Below are 19777 nucleotides of genomic sequence, written 5' to 3' on the forward strand. Positions count from 1 at the left end.
CTACGCTTCATGGAATTTCGTTATTTTAAACCGACTTCAAAAAAGGAGGATATCATTATCAAATTGTTTTGCAATAATTTGAGTAAATAGGTACTTATATAACATTCAAATTCTAAACTAAACACAGTTCTTAGCATTATCTATGTTAGACGATTTAAAAAAAGAGACAATCAGGGGAGCTTTCGTAATTCGAAAATAGAAGTTGGTATCGCATCGCTGACGCTAATATTATTTAATACGAGAGTGAGAGGAACGGTACGATACAAATTTCTAATTTCGTATTAGCCCCCCTGTAATGTAGACGGGTAGCCATTATTTTATTCAGTTGTTTTCTTAGCGTCTTTCTATTACCTTACCGATGAAGTGTTTACACCAAATACTCAATTTTATTTTTTGCTTTTTATGTCCTCGCAATGTGATGAAAATCATTGTGTATCGCGGGCAATATAGTACATTGTGTCTTAAGGGCGGTAAATAAGGAATTACGAACGAGAGTCTATTAGAAGCCCGAAGTCGAAGACTGAGGGTTTTAATGAGTCGATGTTCGTAATTCTAGTACCGCCCGTGCGACGTACAATGTTTTTCATCACATTTGCGAGTAAAATTTTAAATGAAATGAAATGAAATGAAATTTATTTGTGGTAAATGTAGTACATTATAGTTAGGTATATGATGTTATAGGATTTTTTGTTAAATATATTATTTTTGTTTTTTGTATATTTCTATAAGAAAAATTATAATTGTTCCAATTAGTGGCGATACCTTAGGCTGCGCTCTTGGTAGCGCCGCCCTCCCCCTACCCCTCCCGCAGCTTGCGCCTGACGTGCGTGTGAGTGTGGTCTAGCGCGCACAGCAGCATCAGTGCGGGCACTGACTCATTTACCGACCTTGGGCATCATGACAAGAAAATTTGTACGCGCAATGACTCGTTCACCGACCACGGGTTTCATGACAAGCACATTAAGGTCGAGGGTTTTATTTGGGGGGTTGCAACCAAGGTAGCCTGCATGTTTCGACACTGTTTACGAGCAAGTGTGATGAAAAAGACATTACAAACTCTCTCGTTAGTAATCCCTTTTTACGGCCCTTAATGCACAGCACAATGTACTATTCTTGGTCAACCATACTATTTTTTATAAGCCTATATTATTCTAATAGGAGAAAAACTTTAAATGTGTTTTTTTCCTTACTTAATATTATAAATGCGAAAGTATTTCTGTTTGTCTGTCTATCCATCTCTGTCTTTGTTACCTCTTCATGCTTAACCCCTGGTCCCCACACTTATTGCCGTGGAACCGGATTTAGCCAATAAACTTTATTTAAACAAAAACGCTTTACGTCCACGCATTTAGAGCGAAAAAGACGTTTTTCCGTCGATAAGTAACGTCATTTCTTATTGTGTGGACAATGTGGACATGTAGCTTTTTTTGGTCGGCTATCTATAGCATATTCCGTGTCGATAGTTGTGGGAAGACCTTTAGAACAAATTCGGTATTGAGATAGTTTAAAACCCCAGGAAGGGCATAGGATAGTTTTTATCCCTGAAAAACTAATACTTCCCACAGGCTAGTGGTAAACAAATTATTGGCAAGCGAAATCGCGTGCTAAAGCTAGTTTCATGTATTTAAACTTGGATTTATAAATTGGTTAATTTCCGATGTTTCAAATTGGATTTGCTTGGACTCTCGCTCGACATAGGTATTTGCCACATTAACACGTAACTGATGGTGACGGTTCACGTTAACACATTGCGTTTATTTATTACTAATCTACATAAAAGCTCGGTTTCGTATTATGTTGCTAAATTCCCATGGGAACTCACATAATTAATATCGTGGTTTTTATTTACGTTGAATGACGAAAACTGATGTTCTGAGATTTTAGGCGGGTACATGGATGCCATGTAGTCATACTTGTTAAGGCCATTTTTGGCCGGATGCTGCACTTCGTGAAGAAAGCAAACCGCTTTGCACAGTGATAGTACAGACTAAACTGAGTGATTTGACTCGCAGCAGCGGAAGTTTCACCCCTTAGGAACAGAGATGGCGCCACTTCTTTAAAAAATATTTCAAAAAATTCTACAAGCTAAAGTAATAAACCGATTTCAATGTTTAATATCTCAAATGATAGCCTATTATATACGTTACTTATAAAAAAATACAAAAAAAATATTTACAAAAAACTTTTGTCAAAAAACGCCATCTTAAGTTTTTTTTTTCTTACCTGATTTGTAGTTTTTACTTGATTGCTTAAAAAACTGTATGCAACATGAATGGTTTAATGCATGTACATATTACTGAGTACATAACGAGTATTTTAAAAAAAATCCGACACCGATACCTGTCATATTTAACGAAATATGACAGTTTAAATGTGAGCACAATTTTTTTTAAATTATTTCAAAAAATTCTACAAGCTAAAGTAATAGACCGATTTCAATGTTTAATATCTCAAATTAAACTCATAACATTCATTATTTACAAAAAAATATAAAAAAAATATTTACTGAGAACTTTTGGCAAAAACACCATCTCGAGTTTTTTTTTCTTACCTGATTGGTAGTTTTTATTTGATTGCTTAAAAAAACTGTATGCAACATGAATGGTTTAATGCATATACATATTACTGAGTGCATAATAAGTATTTAAAAAAAAATTCGACACCGATACCTATCATATTTCACGAAATATGAAAGTTTAAATGTGAGCACAAATTTCTGTAAAAAAATTCAATAAATTCTACAAGCTAAACTAATAAACGATTTAAATGTTTAATATCCAAATTAAAGCTCATAAAATTCATTATGTAGAAAAAATATTAAAAAAAATTTACTGAAAACTTTTGGCAAAAACGCCATCTTAAGTTTTTATTTCTTACCTGATTGGTAGTTTTTACTTGATTGCTTAAAAACATTGTATGTTGTATGCAACATGAATGGTTTAATGCATACTTATATATATTTCTGAGTCAATAACAAGTATTATAAAAAAAAACCGACACCGATACCCTTCATACTTCACGAAATATTTAAGTTTAATTGTGCACGCTTTTCTTACAAATAAATTTCAACGAAATCTTCAAGTGAAACTAGTACTCTGATTATAATGTTTAATAATAAATGAAAAGAAGAACGAAATTACCTAATTTATTAAAAAAAAGTTTTTTCCTGGTGTTACGAAAAAATATAATTACTTTAAAATTAGTAATTATTAAGACAAAAAATAAAAACTATATCGTTTCCGGCATAGTTGGTTCTGAGATGTAATATATATTGCTTAGTAGTTGGCGAATTTATTTAAAAAATATCTTTTTATCTGATAGGTAGGACTACAGCTTATAGATATGTCACATTTGAAATAAAAGACTATGAACATCAATGTTTATCAAATATTTAAATTAAAACCTATAAGTCCTCTTCGGGTTCATCGGCAGATGTAGAACTGAAAAGGAAAAGTCGTTTTGAAGTACTTGTGCTATTCCAATACTGCAAAATCACAGATCTTTTAGGCACGGACTGTGTTGCTGTAATTACTGTTGAATTATTTTTGTGCCTAGTTGATTACCATTAGATCTAAAATTTTGTGCCTACCTGTGGAAATCAGTGGTCAGCATACAAAATAACCCTGCATTGAATATTATATTAACTTACTTTTGATTTGTACAGCCACCTTTGCAGGATTTACACTGGGCAGTGCATGGTAAGCTGACCCGACGACACCCACAACGCATGGTATCGCAGCCAGATTTCCAGCCACAATACTTTATGTTCCAAGAGGCTTACTTTCTTTTGCCAACTCTCTTTTGCCTTAGTCCATCCCCAAGAAGATGGACATGGTATTGATAAACATTGATGTTCATAGTCTTTTATTTCAAATGTGACATATCTATAAGCTGTAGCCCTACCTATCAGATAAAAAGAGAATTTTTAAATAAATTCTCCAACTACTAAGCAATATATATTACATCTCAGAACCAACTATGCCGGAAACGATATAGTTTTTATTTTTTGTTTTAATAATTACTAATTTTAAAGTAATTATATTTTTTCGTAACACCAGGAAAAAACTTTTTTTTTAATAAATTAGGTAATTTCGTTCTTCTTTTCATTTAACCTTAAACATTATAATCAGAGTACTAGTTTCACTTGAAGATTTCGTTGAAATTTATTTGTAAGAAAAGCGTGCACAATTAAACTTAAATATTTCGTGAAGTATGAAGGGTATCGGTGTCGGGTTTTTTTTATAATACTTGTTATTGACTCAGAAATATATATAAGTATGCATTAAACCATTCATGTTGCATACAACATACAATGTTTTTAAGCAATCAAGTAAAAACTACCAATCAGGTAAGAAGTAAAAACTTAAGATGGCGTTTTTTGCCAAAAGTTTTCAGTAAATATTTTTTTAATATTTTTTTCTACATAATGAATTTTATGAGCTTTAATTTGGGATATTAAACATTTAAATCGGTTTATTAGTTTAGCTTGTAGAATTTATTGAATTTTTTTTAAGAAATTTGTGCTCACATTTAAACTTTCATATTTCGTGAAATATGATAGGTATCGGTGTCGATTTTTTTTTAAATACTTATTATGTACTCAGTAATATGTGTATGCATTAAACCATTCATGTTGCATACAGTTTGTTTAAGCAATCAAATAAAAACTACCAATCAGGTAAGAAAAAAAAACTTGAGATGGTGTTTTTTGCCAAAAGTTTTCAGTAAATATTTATTTTTTTATTTTTTTGTAAATAGTAAATGTTATGAGCTTTAATTTGAGATATTAAACATTGAAATCGGTCTATTACTTTAGCTTGTAGAATTTTTTGAAATATTTTTTAAAGAAATTTGTGCTCACATTTAAACTTTCATATTTCGTTAAATATGATAGGTATCGGTGTCGGATTTTTTTTAAATACTCGTTATGTACTCAGTAATATGTACATGCATTAAACCATTCATGTTGCATACAGTTTTTTTAAGCAATCAAGTAAAAACTACAAATCAGGTAAGAAAAAAAAACTTAAGATGGCGTTTTTTGACAAAAGTTTTTTGTAAATATTTTTTTTGTATTTTTTTATAAGTAACATATATAATAGGCTCTCATTTGAGATATTAAACATTGAAATCGGTTATTACTTTAGCTTGTAGAGTTTTTGAAATATTTTTTAAAGAAGTGGCGCCATCTCTGTTCCTAAGGGGTGAAACTTCCGCTGCTGCGAGTCAATCACTCAGTTTAGTCTGTACTATCACTGTGCAAAGCGGCTTGCTTTCTTCACGAAGTGCAGCATTTTGTCTCTAACAAGTATGACTAATGGTTTATTGGGATGAAAAATATCCTAGTTATTTTTTATTCCATGACATTTTAAATTTCGTCCAGATGCTTACAATCGTTTTAACGTGTAAGAGTAACAAGTGTGCATACGCACATGTCGTGCAGGCATATATAATACAATATAATGACTCTTTATTGATCACAACAATGTTTTAGAATATATTAGAATAATTTAACAAAATGACATGTAATAATGATATTACCAATAAATGAGTATGAGTATAGTAAACAGTACAGAAAACAGAGGTACATAGAGAAAAAAACCCAAGGGTCGCCTTATTGCTTCAGAGCATAACATACATGAAAGGCAAAATTATGGAATGGAAATACAATTAGAATTACAATAAAATTTAGGAAATAGAAACAATTTATCAAAGAAATAGTGAAATGAGAGAAAATATATAAGAATATGTGTTGCCAAAAATATGTTTTTGTTCGTTCATCCTTTTAGCACCATCGATATAAAATTATATCGAGGTTTGGCACGCTAAATGTGATTGTTTTTTGGAGTCTTTTTGTATTTTTTATTTCAACAGTACAAAAACAGTTACTTACGGAATCCCGTGAAACCATATCGAAAATACAAATGAAACATGGATGCACATAAAATTAGAAAAAGAGACCAGCGCTGGGAATCGAACCCACCTGAACCCACCTGCTGAGGACCTGGTTCGATTCCCAGCGCTGGTCTCTTTTTCTGGTTTTTCTGTGCATCCATGTCTCAGTTTGTATTTTCGATACGCTAAATGTGCTTTAGAAAATGAAAAACACTGAATTCAAACTAAAGATCTACTTAAACAAACGAGGCGCTTTGCTCTCCTAGTTTAGCAGTTAATAGCTTTCCTCTGTTTCTGGGTTTAATGAGTATTGTGGACATTCGCTAGTGCTTCGAAAACTGACTTTTACCGCAAATTAAAAACTAAGTATAACAAGTTCGGTCGGCATTTGGCTGAATATGACTGTAAGCTGTAAGTATGTCTAATGTTAGACTTTACTTAAATTTGTGATTACTTAATTACTATGTTGGCCAACATTCGTATACTAAGTAGGTAAGACAATTTATTGTTTTGATATTGTTAGTATACACCGTGATATTTTTGGTTTCTGTACTTTAAGGGGACAATCTACAGGTCAAATGAAGTTAATTTCTCTAATATACTAGTGGCCTAACTCTTACTGTTTAAAAGATAATCAAGTTAAGATAATTAACTATTGACAGTGAAACTTACAGCGTAAAGGTCCTTAATTTATGACTTTTTGATAGTTCATATCAATGAACTGAGCCGTCTGACAAAGTTGACGGAGATAAAAAAAAACACGGTTTATAAATGTTCAGATATACCTATCTTTTTCTACCATTTTAAAACAGCACTTGAAAATAATATAATGTTATCGAAATATTTTTATTACACCTCTCCTTCAGAAAAGTAACTTTTCCTCCCTGACGAGAGGGAGCAAAGTGCAACTTTTCTGTTCAAGGCTTTTCTAAGTGTTTTATTGCAAAAGTCATTTTTTAAGTTGATAATTGGAAAGCCACGTCATTTTCTATGCCGGTTGTTCTTTAATAATATTTAGAATTAATTTTTTGTAAAATTTGTAAAATGTACGCCCTCGAAATATTTTTTTTACACCTCTCCTTCAGAAAAGTAACTTTTCCTCCCTGACGAGAGGGAGCAAAGTGCAACTTTTCTGTTCAAGGCTTTTCTAAGTGTTTTATTGCAAATGCCATTTTTTGAAGTTGATAATTGTAAAGCCACGCCATTTTCTATGCTGATTGTTCTTTAATAATATATTTTTTTTTTCAAGTTTCTTAATGCTCGGTGTGAAAAGTTGTATGAGCCACTCGGGGGCAAAATTATTTTCATCTTGGGCGTGAACACTTGAATCCCTCATTACGCTCAGGATTCTACTTTAGAATCCCTCGCTACGCTCAGGATTCTATTGTAAAATCCTTCGCTACATTCTGGATTCAATGTACGCCCTCGCCGTAAATACACCATTTTGCTCCCTTGTGACACAAATAAATATTTTTTTTTTATACGACTGGATGGCAAACGAGCAAGTGGGTCTCCTGATGGTAAGAGATCACCACCGCCCATAAACATCTGCAAACCAGGGGAATTGCAGATGCGTTGCCAACCTAGAGGCCTAAGATGGGATACCTCAATGCCAGTAATTTCACCGGCTGTCTTACTCTCCACGCCGAAACACAACAGTGCGAGCACTGCTGCTTCACGGCAGGATTAGCGAGCAAGATTACTAAGATTATTATTTACTTATATGGCTTTTAACCTACTTAAGCGAATCAATCTACCTACTAGTTATACTTAACTGATTTTCATCGGCAGCATGCTCATGCGACCATTAAGAGTGAAATCAATTACATCCGATGAAATTACCGATGGTCGCAGTCATTGGAAATCTGTCTTGCATTGTGATTATACGCATGAAGTGCTGCTTGCAGAATATCATAATGACTAAGTAGATATAGTTCTTTTAATATTCTTTTCAGCTTTTTTTTAAAGTTATGCGAGACGCTGTCTAATCTGTGGTAGTTTCACACGCCACAGATTAGTAGAAACTTTTACGCTTGGCTCACCATCTTCTCACCATAGAGTTACTGTCTGTTATCCAACTCTAAAGTAAAGTTTTTAATAACTTGTAATATTTGGTCTAGTTTTGTGTAGTTTTCTCTTTGAGAGTTTGTACACTTAATTCCCCGAATAATGCATTGTAAACGTTGTACGATATACGTGTAGAATATAATCAATTCACAACTCACTCCTAGGTATACTAAAAAACTCGCTTCGCTCGTTTTTAACATCACCGGAACTCGTTGGGTTGCCTGCTTTCCGCAGTCGTATCGTAAATAACTCTTCTTGAACTGACTTAAACAGCGTTTCCACCAGAGATGTGCTGTGCGAGGATGTGTAATAGCGTTTCTATTGGTTAATGAAAAACACATTCCTCGGAACACATCCTCGCACATTATTGGTGTAAACGCTGCTTAAGTACTCGTATAGCGCGCGTCGTGTATAAATAGCCTTCGTGCCATAACTGAACACCTCTGCATAATTTGAATACTACTAACTAGTACTTACTCAAGACTTAACGTCTGAGACGTGAGAGTTCACGAACTTGCTCAATTATTCAAATATATTGCAGCAAAGACGATTAATTAGTAAGTACAGTACATACAACTTTCTTCTGTGTTACTTTATCCCGAATATATTTTTTACCATTTTATTTCTGATAATAGTGCGATAAGGAAACGCTGTGGTGTGAAGGTATAGTCACACGGATTGAGAAAGGGATACTTGGATGGTTTGGGCATGTTGAGAGAATGAATGAAAACAGATTGACTAAGCAGATCTATAAGACGAGCGTGAATGGGAACGTTGGGAGAGGAAGGCCTAGAAGAACGTACCACGATCAAATCGGGGACGTTCTGAAGAAAGGTCGGATCAGGAGTACTCTAAACCGACGTGCATGCATGAAAAGATTGATGAATGTAGAGGAAGCGAGAGTTGTATGCCAGAATCGTAGCAAGTGGAAGGATGTAATCTCTGCCTAACCCGTTGGGAAAGAGGCGTGATTTTATGTATGTATGTATTATTTCTGATGGGGTCAAGATAGTGGTTGGATCATACACAAAAGGGCATCTTTTGCCACTCATTTTATCTGGCAGATAATTGGAATTCAATCTCTGTTTAATCCGACAAAACAGAGTATAGCGGGTGGATTGGCTAGAAAATTCCTGGCCGAACTATGCTTTATTAAAAATGTTTTTTTTTGTCATCGCTTTATATGTATTAGTTTAACGAATAAATTTAATACCAACCGAAATTATGAAGCCTATCTTAGAGCAACACGTGCTTAGGAAAGGCTCCGTAGGAAACTCGTGTTGCTCAAGATGTCTATATAGCATACAAACGTTGGGTTGTCTATTTCCTTCTTGACATTACTGCTGGATTGGTACGGTAGGTAGAAACAGGTAAGTCGATACTATTATGTAGCTTATTACGAGTAGTAGTTCCAATGCTGTGAAGCTGCGTATACTGTCTGTTCCAGAAGTACCACGTCACAGTGATACCAGAGATAGGTTGGCTCAAGAGGAACTTAACCGGCCTAACATGATCCCAGTAAAAGTTGCACGGCTTTCGAGTTATTACCGAAATAATAAAGATTTTTGAGAGTTCTCCCCTTTGCTTTTAACATTTTTAGTACATTGCTTATTTTCCTTAATAACATTACATCTATCATTACAGTTACCCAATACGATAGAGTAGCAAGTACCTTATGTATAATTAGCTCGTTTAGCCTGAGACACGGGAATTACGAGTATCCTAGTTCAGGCACACGTGTTTAAATAGACTTTTAAAAAGTTTTTCATTGTGATTGGTTTTTGACGACCAGATGGCCTAGTGGTTAGAGAACCTGACTACGAAGCTTGAGGTCCCGGGTTCGATTCCCGTGTCGGGGCAGATATTTGTATGAAAAAAACGAATGTTTGTTCTCGGGTCTTGGGTGTTTACTATGTATTTAAGTATGTATCTATCTATATAATTATATTTATCCATTGCTTAGTACTCAGTAGCTTTGCTAAGCTTACTTTGGGACTTGGTCAATTGGTGTGAATTGTCCCGTGATTTTTATTTATTTGGAGTCTTTTTTGTATTTTTTTTTGTTTTTCATGTTATTTTGTACCGCCAATTAATTGAATAAATTTTATATTATCTTATTTTTAGTGCCAGCATCGACTTGGAAAGCTCTTATAACAGATTTCGGTGTTTATCAAATCATGAATATTTACTTTATGTTAAAGTCCAGTCAATGTTTTTTTTTGAAGACAAGGGATAAGGTTCCATCGTAAAAAAAAACTTGAAGAAGTTCTCCATATTTATGGCAGTTCTCTAGTATTAAATAGAGTAAGAAAGTATTATATTTAAATCCCCTCGACTTGGTTTAAGTGAGATTCAGTGTAATGCGAGTTCTTGCTGCACTATTCCTCATTAAGCCGCTAATTTAATTAGGGTAATGTGGGGCTGGGCGGTAAACCCTGGATATTCGAGGATGCACGTGCAAATCTTGATTTTATAATTCGTTTGTTTCCAAGCTTTTGTTTAGTTTCACTTGCCCCGATGTCTGTGTATCTGTCAGTATTGAAATATTGCGAGCCTAATTTGACCCACTTCTAGTGGTCGGGATTGACATGAAATCTAGTATACATTTGTCGTTTGGGGCAGGTACATATTTCATCATGCCATAAAATTATGTACATAAGTTTAAAATATATAAATTAAGAAAAAATCATGTTTGGAAGGCATAACAATTAAAATGCATAAAGTACGTTGTCCATAATGGTCGAGATACATACCTACTACTGATAGCACGGTGCCAATGGTGCCATTATTGAGCTTTAGCATGTCGAGCACGTATATTTACCTTATATTCTTACAAATTCATCTTTAGAACTGTATAATAATATCCTACGAAGTTATTGAGATTCATTGGGCAACAGTCGGCGGCAGTCCATTAAAACGTTGCGTCTGAGAGCTATTTATATTGACATGGCAGTAGATTAAATAATCTCTCGATTTTTATTGCCTCGGTAATATCCGGTGGCTCTCAGGCAAATATGACTGATCAAATATTACCTACTGGCGTCTCGCGAAATAAAGTGGCTTCTTAGCCTAAGGGCACACATTTTACCAATTTGGAAGTGTCTCTCGCGCAAACTATTCAGTTTAGAAAAAAATGATATTAGAAACCTCAATATCATTTTTGAAGACTTTTCATAGGATACCCCACACGTATGGGTTTGATAAATTTTTTTTTTTTTGATTTTCAGTTCTAAGTATGGGGAAACCACAGAATTTATTGTTTTTTTTTTTTTCATTTTGTGTGAATATCTTAATGCGGTTCACAGAATACATCTACTTACCAAGTTTCAACAGTATAGTTCTTATAGTTTCGGAAAAAAGTGGCTGTGACATACGGACGGACAGACAGACATGACGATTCCGTTTTTTGCCATTTGGCTACGGAACCCTAAAAATGGCTTTGTGCGGTCAAGTACGAAACCCTAAGAATAACCAGCTAACACGTTTTAGAAGGGCCAATCTGAATTATGAGAACGTCAGTTTGATGTGAAGGGATATCCTTTTACTAATATTAAAAGCGTTATTGTTCATTTTCTGTGTTTGATAACACGCATTGAAAAGTTATTCAATAGTCTGACATAACGACAAAAACATTTCCATATGCTATGAGTTAGTTATAGTTCAAAACCTGAGCCGACCTAATGGATTTTAATGCATGCTGTATCGTCCTTCAGTGTAGTGTGGACTCTAATAAACTGAGAAAAAAAATAGTACCTACATTGCATTGTTTGTGAAAGTATTGTTTTGTTGTGAAAATGTGATAAGTTTTCGTAAGTAAGTATACTTTTTTAACTTTCCTCTTTAGAGATAGGCAAAATTTGCTGCGTTAATTACGTTTTTCAAAAAGTCTATCACATGCAGGGAAAAATTCAAAAGTCCGGAGAAAAGCCGGATTTCCGTCAAAAAATCCTGAGAATTTGTCGCAATACCAGATTATTTTGTCAAATGTAATTTACAAATAAAAAAGTCAATTATTATTTTTAGTATTGATATTATTGTCTTGTCGGTTGGCTTTATTTGTGCAATTAACATAACCAAATTTGATTTATTAGTTAATCTCTATTATGTACAAAGAAGTTTATTTTTTGATTTTATCACATTATAATTAAAATATGTAAATAATCCTCTATTTAATTGAGAATTCTAATAATCCTGAGATTACCCGAAATTTCCAAAATCCGGCGGGAATCCTGAGATATGGTAACCCTAATCACAGGGTTCCCGGATATTAAGAAATTTTTTGACATGCCCCTTGTCGAGAATACGGCAGGAATAAGTAAAACATCAAACTCCTTTTTTATTTACAATAATATTTAAAGCATGTATTAAGCTGTTATAATCGGAATCGTGAATGATCGGTATAACAACATTTCATATAATTTCAGAGGATAGGAGCTTCACATAACTTTTTTTATAAAATAAACTTAACCTAGACTTCGTTTTTTTTTGGCATTAGAACAATCTTAACGAGCCTTTTTATAGAAAAACATTATTAAAAAACAGTTACTATTATTTATGATACCAAAATAATGTAATGATCATAATGTCCTTGCTAATTGTTACATATTTGCTGTGACTTATTTTTCCAAAGTGTTTTTCATTAAAAAGACATATCAAAATCGCTTACCTTCTTTCCATTGCTAAAAAAATGAAGTATAACCTAACCGAAAAAGTAAAATCGAATTAATAAAAATAGAATTAAGTTTGTTTTTTAAGATAAATTGCATTATATCAAAGGAAAATTATATCAATTGTTGTTATATCCTTCGTTACGGAAAATCTGGACGACATTTTTACTTTGTAATTTTAGTTTGAAGCCGTGGTGGCCGAGTGGTTTGACCTATCGCCTCTCAAGCGGAGGGTCGTGGGTTCAAACCCCGGCTCCCACCTCTGAGTTTTTCGAAATTCATGTGCGGAATTAGGTACATTTGAAATTTACCACGAGCTTTGCGGTGAAGGAAAACATCGTGAGGAAACCTGCACTATCCTGCGAAGCAATTCAATGGTGCGTGTGAAGTTCCCAATCTGCACTGGGCCCGCGTGGGAACTATGGCCCAAGCCCTCTTGTTCTGAGAGGAGGCCTGTGCCCAGCAGTGGGACGCATATAGGCTGGGATGGAATTTTAGTTTAGTTTATATTTGTTTTTATTTTGTAATTGTTTTTTTATATTAATCAAGTTAATATTTGTTTTAGGAGTTGTTAATTATTGTTATAAATGAAAAATAAAGTTCGTACGCTCTCTAGTATACCAAGTGCAATACACGAAGACGCGTGATTTTGTCAAAATTAGACATAATGACATTGTAATAAGAACCACGGCACGCGTCATCGTGACTACCTATAATTCTGCAAAAAAAGAAAAACTAACGGGCTAAATAGAGTATTACTTTTTCACTCAGGAATCTACCCAATTATCGTTTAATATTGTAACTGTATAACCTAATAAATTAGCTCGGCTTACGTCTTAATATAAGGTAAATATTATTTGCAACGAGGGTCCCTGTCCCTGTGTTTGTTGACTCGAGCTCTGTATGATCTTGACACATCTGTTCTGCTGTTTGTTAATGTTATAGTCATCTTGTTAATAACTTCAGCACGTAAATTGTAAATTACTTTCTCTTAAGACCTTTGTATTTGGACACAGAAATATTCAATGCAGCGTAACGCGTGAATATTCTGACAAATGAAGAAGAAAAACAATATTTCTGAGATTATGATAATATAATAAGATAATGATATTTAAGTAGCTCGAAACAACTGGACAGCCGAAACTGGACGAAACACACTACTTTCACCTAACTTAACTACAGCTAGAAAAATAAAAAGTAGATAGATGTACTTAAGAAAATTAATCGAACACTTTAATTAAATTACTTTCTGATTATCAATATTAATATCGGTTTTACCTTCATTGCAGAGCATCTTATCCCGTTGGAATTCCGAAAAATACTTTCATGTTCCTCGTCTGCATTACATATAAGGGAAAAGATTAGCTTGATAAAAATCCAGTGTAAGTAGAGCTTTGCATACGCGGGGGGTCAATTAGGATTATTTAAACCCCCGACGCAAAAAGAGGGGTGTTATAAGTTTGACCGCTATGTGTGTCCGTCTGTCTGTCTATCTTTCTGTCTGTCTGTGTGTTTGTCTGTGGCACCGTAGCTTTTAAACGGGTCGACCGATTTGAATGCAGTTTTTTTTATTTGAAATCATGTTTTATATTGGTTCCTTGGGAACCCCTTAATTTTCAATTTAATTTTATTCATATTATGTGTTTATATGTAAGGTTTATTCATGTTGGTTTGGCATTCAGTGTAGCCACTTAATTTGACTACCTATCTATTTTTATCGATCTGAAAGAAAACTGGTAGGAGTGAGTATAAATAAATGGCCGAATATTCTAATACAGTTTTTGGTTATCTGGTAGAAATACAGGAACTCTAACAAATAATCGAAAATGACGTGAAAATCTACAGTCAATTCGTAAAAAATGTGACCAGATAAATGACGCCGCCAAAAGCATGACTCGCCCGGGGCATCTAGATGGCTAAGCCCGGCCCTGTATTTATATATTTAGAGTCCGAAGTGACTGTTTTTTAAAATAAATATGTGGTCTTTCTTTACCTTATTAACCCCCCCCAATAGGCACCTCGTTACTTGCCCCATAAAGAAGGTAACAAATGGCACGTCAAGGCCCTTCGTGACGTCGTGACGCTGCCTCCGCTATTTTTCACCCTAACTGGACCTTCCTTCGCGTCGCTTCTCCCGTTAATAACACTGTCTCGGCTACGCCGTAGCACTCGTAGACATTCGTAGAGCTCGTAGCGGTGCTACGATTGATATAGTTCTAATTCGCAATTATGGTGCAATTTCGGATACTAAAATCAAGTTACTTGTGTTGTGTAACTTGTGCATTAACGGAAATGAACCATCGCGCTTGAATCAATGCCATTCAATATAATTAAGTGATGTGAACTCATTAAGAGTTCCTACAGGGGGCCTACATAAGTAAATAAACTTTTAACTCTAACTTTATCTTAAACTATCGTTGCCTAGTACGTGCTATTATTAGCTAGCTGGTAGTTTTACAAGTGAATGAAAGACCGATAAAATTTCTTGAAATTCATTAGTTGAAAAAAAACGGTATAAAATAATTGACAGAATGAGTAACTTATACTGAATCGCTAAATTTGACACTGAAGCGATTAAAATCCTAGTCAAGTTAAGCGTCATGGTACGAAAACCGCTGAAGTGAGTAAATGAAAATGTCTGTATCGCTGTCGCTGAACCGCAAAAGTAAAGTCGTGGTACGAAATAGCGATGCATGCAGTTTAGAGCCTAAACTGAATCGTATTAAGAGAGCGTGGTAGGCCCCCAGGTGTCAAGATAACATAAGTAAAATACACTTTTAACTCTAACTTTATACTTACTATCGTTGCCTGTACGTATGTTACCTGGTACTTTAAATATTGAAACTTACTCCTTATTTTCAATATTTCAACAACTGAATATTTGCCTAATAGAGAAAACCACCTGGTTTGCTGTCGAAACTCAACACCTCTTTTTTAATGATCCTGTTGCCTGTACTTATGTTACCTGGTAAAATATTCGAAACTCCTCATAGTTTCGCCATTTCTGTCTGTCTGTCTGTTGTCCATCCGTCGCAAACGACCTCTTTGCTCAAAAGGGACTATCAATGCTAGAAAGCTGTAATTTTGCACGAATATGTATGTGAACTATGCCGACAAAATGGTACAATAATAATTCGTCAATTAAACAAAAAATAATTGGACATACTATAGCTCTTTACTATAGCCGGTTACAGTTCCATCCATGTGACGTCACATCAAACGTACACGTTTTACTAAGGAGTAACCCAACGCCAACGGAACACTATTACTGAGACTTCGCTATCTGTCTGTCTGTGTTTCCGTCCGTCTGTCACAGGGCTTTATCTCTTGAGTAGTTGAGTCGTTATAGTTAGACACTTGAAATGTTCATAGATTATATATAACTGTGTCCGCTATAACAACATATACTAAAAACCGAATAAAATAAATATTTAAGGGGGAGGGGGGCTCCCATACAACAAACGTGATTGTTTTGCCGGTTTTTGCTTGATATTAATTACGGCAACAGGTGGACGCTTGAAATATTTTAGTTGTGTTATCACTTTAAAAATAAATAATTAAATTAAAAAATATATATTTATAGAGGGCTCCCATACAACGAACTTGATTTTTTTTTGCTAACGTCTAATGTTGTATAGATAATGGTACGGAACCCTTCGTGCCCGAGTCCGACTCGTGCTTGGCCGGTTTTTGTTTAATTGACAAAAGACAAAATACGTGTCCAATGTTTTCTGATAATTTTGAAATAAAGATAAAAATTGAAATTGAAGGACTGACTACATAGAATATTATTGTTTTACCTAGGAATCTACCTGGTATAAAGAATATATTATAAAGAATAGCAGATTTAAGGGTCTGTTTCACCACTCACTGATAAATTGAATGTGACATAAATGTAACGCTTTCTCTGCTTATTCGGACAAAACAAACAAAGACGGCATCATAAATATGTTACATCAAAATTTATCAAAGAGCAATGAGAAAAGCCCTTAAAGAATTACGCTTGAATTCGCTAATCGTCATCCATCATCGCAGCACTAGCTCATCAACCATCTTGATTTTAAAGAATAATTGTAAGCTTTTGCAAAACGCTCGCTAAATCATCCAATCCGGAAGCACCGGAAATTAACGAAACTTTTAATGGCTAATTAGACCCCTAAGCTGCAGCACTTCCGTTCTGCTAAAACTAAATCAACGTGATGTAAGTAATATTTATTACACTTCCAAATAGTTTCTGAGGATTTATAATGTAAACAATTATATTTTGCTGTAACTCGATTTTTAAAATTGAACGCATTCGTTATGCTTCTCATCTCACTTTATGTTTCTAAAATTTTATTAATTTTGATTTTTATAATTATTTTAGTAAGTAGGTACTTGAGTAGTGTATGAGTTTATATTTAATTTATTATGTATCTATATTTACGTAATTTAAGAATAATTAATGCGAAATACCATTTCGTTAAAACGGCTTATGGAATTGTCTTATAAAACAAATCTACTAAAAAAATACACGTTACTTTTCGCATGTGGCTTGACATGGCTTGACATGATTTTGATTGTATCGGCTAATATGTATTAAATTCTAATAAAAAAATTATTATCCACAGTCTTAAAGTTAAAATAAGTGTAGTTGTTTAAAAATAAACCTATAGAGATGTAGTTTAGATACTAGAAGGTACCATAATGCCAATTAATTTTAACTCAGCTTTTTCAAACCGCGAGGCAATGGTCCTCGAGCGTTCTGCCGATTGATTTGCGAATGGACTGTCAAGAGAGCACGTCCATTTATGAATGATTACTTCATTCATGAAAAAATATCAAATTTTCATTTTTTAGAATTTTTTTGCAGCACTTGGAGTGATTCGAAGATCACATATTAGCAGAGTTAGAGGCTGTTTCACCACCCATTGATTAATTTTAACTGACGGATAAATGTAATGCCGTCTCCGTCTATTCAAACAAAATAAACAAAGACGGCATCACATTTATCCGTCAATTAAAATTAATCAATGGGCGGTGAAACAGCCCCTAATTGTTATATTTTAAATGTAACTGAATAAAATGCTTAAATATGGCAACATTTTTATTCGTTTTTTTATATTAGTTCTTGATACTTTTTTTCAACACCATCATTGCTCGCCTTGTAATTTTCTCTCTGTGTATCTGTTTTCAGTATCGCTTAATATTACTGGTGTACAATAAAGAGTCTTTGTATTGTATTGTATTGTATAATTAGAAATTCTATTTATACATTTAATTTGTCTATCTATTTTCCACACTGTAACTTTCAAAATATGGTACCTGTCATAGAAAGAAAACAAGACACATCAATAGAGTAGGATCAATTATTGAAAATTCATTAGCCAGACGCATTTTAATAAAAATATTACCGAATAGGAACACCGCTGCCATTTATTACCAACCTAACCGCTCACATTTATTCACGTACCTACGTTGGACACACATAAACCGCGCTGGCAGACCGCCCCTGATATATGCTGGTATCACTGGCGGAACGAACGGTTTTTAATAATGCTCGATGGAATGATGGAATTGATTTAAAATGGAAAAAATAGTGGCCAGTGTTTATTAGGATTCCGTATCTATGATAAACGAAACACTAATAAAGGTGGTAATAAAAATGATAAACTTAAGTAAATGTCCTGTTGTATGTTGCAGTAGTAACATGTCTGTATTGATAAGTCGTTCCATATTCGAAAAATGGTCTAAGTCTCATTCATATTAACATATAAGTCAGTTCATCATACTTAAGTTTTTCACCTACTGTCGCTACATACGCTGCCTGTCATACAAGTGTATGTTTATTCTGTGGCTTAAGGTCCGATAAGTTCATATTTCATTTAAATTTGAAATGCTGACCGACCAGGATATCGCATCATGTGGACCAAGTCCCTAATTCTTACATTTAAAAGTTTAATTTAATGTAGAATAATTAATTTAACTGTTCTTCTGCATCGTAAATCTTCACAGCGCGTCAAACAACAGCGCACTGTGAAATGCATCTAAAGCGCGAATTTAATTTGCAAGACTAACGCTAGCATGCAGGGAATACGTTCATAGATGTTAGATATACGTTCCCAGACACACGTAAAGAAGATGGATACCGCATGTTATGCGCTTACAACCGCCAAAGGTCTTAAAGGGTTTATCGCACTTCTAGATCAACGGTATCGGTATATCAGCTCAATATTCAACAATATGGTTTTTTGTCTAACCTGTGTAATGTGTCACTGCTGTTATAAATAAGTTATTTACTTTCAATATTATCCACCATTTTAATGTAGGGCCAATACAGACGGATTGCATTCTAACTCCAGTAACCACAGCTGCCGACTGCCCATACATTTTTCATTGCAGTTCGATTGCAGTCAACAAAACTGCACTCTGACTGCAATTGAAATGTATGGGCAGTTCACAGATACGTTGCAGTTGTAATGTAATCCGTCTGTACTGGCCCTTAGACGTTCCAGAAATTTAATTAATTCTAAATCAAATTGGGGCATTATTTTTTGAGTTGACTTACTCTTGATCTAGGACTGCGAATTTGAACAGGAACCCCTGTGTAAATACGTTCGCTAAAAAAAATCTAAAAATAAAGTTATCTTAGTCTTCATTAATATTTTGGATGTTTGAAGAAGTTTTGTATTAATTATGTCTATTAGTGATAATAGTATAATATTATGACGTCGTTTTCTTATTAATTGTCTTAACACCTTATTAGTGGTACCTACAATCAATTCGAATGTTACTTTAATTTTTAGGTGTATATTACAGATTATACTTATCTTAAAAATAGATGTTCAAATTTAAAATCTAATGACATGTTAATTTCGAATTCAGAAAATCGGCGCAGATTTTAAAATGCGGTGCTTACCTAATGCTATTTGTGAGGAAATGTCAATCGATAGAACGTCGTCGTCAATTTTCGATTTGTTTGTCGGAATGCAAGGGACAGATACCCACTACAATATTGGGAAAACCTAATGGATCGCAATTGCAAGCCGCGAAGATGCGTTTTCTGTTTTCTCTAGATCTGTGTCTCGTGTGTTCTGGTGTTCCAGCAATGCGGGGTTTAAACCAGCTGATTAGCCCCGAGTTATTGATAAAGGGAGCATTCTGGAACG

The 19777-nt window shown here is 34.2% G+C and overlaps 1 protein-coding gene and 1 pseudogene across 2 annotated transcripts in view; one reads left to right on the top strand and one right to left on the bottom strand.

Moving 5' to 3' along the window:
* LOC141434812 ((2R)-3-sulfolactate dehydrogenase (NADP(+))-like) overlaps positions 1-19777 on the bottom strand; it is a 69876-nt gene that overhangs the window by 42882 nt on the left and 7217 nt on the right. The gene's annotated exons all lie outside the window — the stretch shown is intronic.
* Positions 1-19777, top strand: part of LOC141434802 (probable beta-hexosaminidase fdl) — a 168433-nt pseudogene that overhangs the window by 14335 nt on the left and 134321 nt on the right.

Source organism: Choristoneura fumiferana, chromosome 14 (assembly GCF_025370935.1).
Source record: "Choristoneura fumiferana chromosome 14, NRCan_CFum_1, whole genome shotgun sequence".
NCBI classification, from domain to species: domain Eukaryota; kingdom Metazoa; phylum Arthropoda; class Insecta; order Lepidoptera; family Tortricidae; genus Choristoneura; species Choristoneura fumiferana.